This window comes from Punctularia strigosozonata (genome assembly GCF_000264995.1).
Source record: "Punctularia strigosozonata HHB-11173 SS5 unplaced genomic scaffold PUNSTscaffold_7, whole genome shotgun sequence".
NCBI classification, from domain to species: domain Eukaryota; kingdom Fungi; phylum Basidiomycota; class Agaricomycetes; order Corticiales; family Punctulariaceae; genus Punctularia; species Punctularia strigosozonata.
In genome coordinates, this window is record NW_006767439.1 from 1,263,168 (window position 1) to 1,266,493 (window position 3,326).

The following is a 3,326-nucleotide window of genomic DNA, read 5'->3' on the forward strand; positions in this document are numbered from 1 at the left end:
TAGCATCCAACTACATATCAGCAATCTACGCAATTTAGTGATGTGGTGCCCCGGCTCTGCACGCGTACGCGCGTGGCCTTTCGCTACTCAACGCCGGTGGCTGTGCAGCGACCTCGCGCCTACCTCGGCGGTCTCGACGGCCCTTCACTCCTTCGGCTTCCTGAATCGCCCTCTAGCATCCAACTACATATCAGCAATCTACGCAATTTAGTGATGTGGTGCCCCGGCTCTGCGCGCGTACGCGCACCCGCGCATGGTCTTCAACGCCGGTGGCTATGCAGCGACCTCCTCCGCGCCTACCTCGGCGGTCTCGACGGCCCTTCACTCCTTCGGCTCCCTAGATCGCCCTCTAGCATCCAGAAGCAACGAAAGGATAGGGGCGCGGTCGAAGACCCACACGAAAGAGCAACAATATACTAAGCATATACAACGAGCGCAGAGCTTCAAGTTGCCAAGATCAATTAATGAAGAGCAAAGCTCGCACAAGCTGTCAAAGTCCTCGCCACTGAAGAGACTCGTGGAAACAAATGTGCCGTCGTCTACGACGGAGACCTCTCGCCAATCCCGCATTACTTCTCCCGTGTTCAGCATAGAGGTGCAAAAGGTGCCCAAACTAAGCTTGCGTGGCTGCAGGAGGGCCGTCCGGGATGCCCAGGTTTGTTCCTGAAAACGGGAAACGGCGTCAATGTGAGACGGTGGTGGATCGGAAATCATTACCAGGAATGAAGACGATGGGACGTCACCAAGTAACGCCCGCAGAGAGGCCAGGCGACCACCCCAGCTCTAGTATAGGATAGGAGCTTCAGGTTGCGTCAGTGTTTCATCCGACAGTTGTCCTGAGCGGTGCAGAAAGATCCAAGGGTCCGAGTTACGTACGCTCCACTGCAAAGTTGCACGCCATCATCGGAATCCCTCTGCGTTGCCAACAGAGTTGTCGCGTCCCCCAGCATTGATATCCGCGTGAAAGAAGCGGATCGCCAACCTTGCACCCAGGTCAGAAACTATCAAGTCTCCGAGCACTCCTCAGGAGGTGCTCGACTTGTATGAAAGGCTGCCGGAGAAACGGCACAGTTGCATTAACTACCAATCACATCGCAATATGCCATGGACAGCTTACCACTGGATGTCTTCGGGTTTTCGTCTAGGGAAGGTTTGCGATTGCTAACGGTCAGTGCCGATCCACACCCATCACGATGAGAGCGTACCTAGAATGATGTGTCAAGCGTTGCTGGACCGCTGGTAAAGCAACATAGACTACCGTGACACGTTACTCATCTCCAGTAGCCGAAGAAGGGTTTGAAGAGCGACAGCCGCAGTCTAGAAGTTGCGCTGCGGCATACATTCGGTCCCTTCCTGATTGGACGCGAGTAGGAGGTGGTCGACTGATATTCCCATGTCTGACGTGGGCGGTCAGTGCAGATTCGTACCCATCACAACTGAAGCGTACCTGAACGTCACATTTTGTCCGTGAGGTGAAGGTATTGCATATTCCAGCCGTCGATATCAACACCTTGTCCATCCTCACCAGCAGCGGTGGTGCCGTGCGTTGAGTGTCCCAGGACCGCTGGTGCAATATCGTGTGATTATGCCATTTAACATACTATCGTAATTCGTTACTGACCTCCAGTGGCTAAAGATTTGAAGAGCGAAAGCCACACGCTAGAAGTTGAATCTTCCATCTTCTCTGTTTCCATGATGAGATCCTAGAGTCAGCATAGTGATAGGTGAATAATCGGTTGATCAATCTCACGTGAACATTCAGGTGGTCGACATCCCTCACGATCGGATTCAGTGAGTTTGAGGCCGGCAGCCTTTATTCCGACGTTCAGATTAGTGGTACGGTTCCTAGGGAACATCAATTGAAGAAACACGCCGTCTTGTATATACGAATGAATCAGCGCGCGGTAACATCTTGTGGCAATGAGAGCTAGTGATGGACGGTGCATAGCCGTCATCAGTTGGCGAATATCATATCGTATGTGCCAAGTTCAGGGATCAAGAGCGGCGAGAGGCATGGTGCATGGAAGCCCTGTGATCGGAGTCGATGTCAGATGATGTCGATGGCGAATATACATGGCTCTGTTGAACGGACATACAAGCCCCCAGGGAAGCGACGGATGTCTTCTCATTCGGCGATAGGTGAAGGGGCGTAAACGTGCACGAGACGCGTCCACGGGATGAATCATCCGGCTCGGAATCGCTCATCTGTGCACACGGAGAGGGAGATCCCTTTCTGGAACGAAGAAAATCATTAGCGGATGTAGTTAGATGATGAATGCACATTTCACCTGCGCCTCTTTTGAACTTCGTGAATTTCATTAAGATTACGAAGTTTGTTACGACCCTTCAATCAGAATACTAGATGAGCCCACGATTGCTATTTGGGCTTATGAAAGCCGAGTTATCATGAGTGAAGAAGGTAACATGCATCCGGGCCTTTGAACATACCCTCTGCTTTGCTTCATGGAATCATGAGAAAAGAACACGACTGACCCGCGAGATTGAAGAGTGGTAAAGACGATGAGCGATGAATGAGAGCGAAGACTATAAGCAACAAACGAGAGCGACACAAGTAAGGAGCGAAAGTTGGGAAAGACGAAGATGCTTAGTGAAAGGAGGCGGAGATAAGTCACGGGACTTCGTTGATCAATCACCACACGCTTTACAAAGCTACAAGCAGTCCTCATCTTCATCAAGCTTTTCATTCTCTAACCCGCCCTCTGCCGACCACCCAAGTCTTTTTATACCGGTACCAGACCGTGCAGGTCTCGACGGCGTCCCTCGCGAAGGCAGAGAGCTCTGGCGCAAAGGCAGAGACCTTTGTCACACGGGAGGTGAGCGATCGGGCTCAACATGTAGCCTCTGTTCATGATACTGTGCAGGTCCCAACGTCGCCGCTTGCAGTAGCATGGAATTTCTCCCAACACAAAGTGGGCAGTGGAATTGGTGTGTCATTGTGTCCATTTCGCTGCACATCACTAAATCATTTGTGGTAGCGAGGCGGGCTGCATGCCTGTCCCCTTTCCTACGCGCATTTTGTGTCCGAGCATCGCGTCGTTGCCCTTCCCCGAGCGCGAGCCGCCAATGCGGTCGCGCTCGGCGCCGCTTCCACCCCCCGCCCGCCGTCCGCCCATCACCGAGCGGGAGCCGCCAACGCGGTTTCGCTCGGCGCTGCTTCCACCGCTCCGGGCGCTACATTGTCACGCCCTGGCAGGAGCACGGCAACGTTCGCGCGTTTTGCGTGCCCACCCTGATATAACCGAGATCGGTCATCTTGTGCGTTGTGTCTCTGCACCTTTCCACACCCTGAGAGCGCTGATCGTATG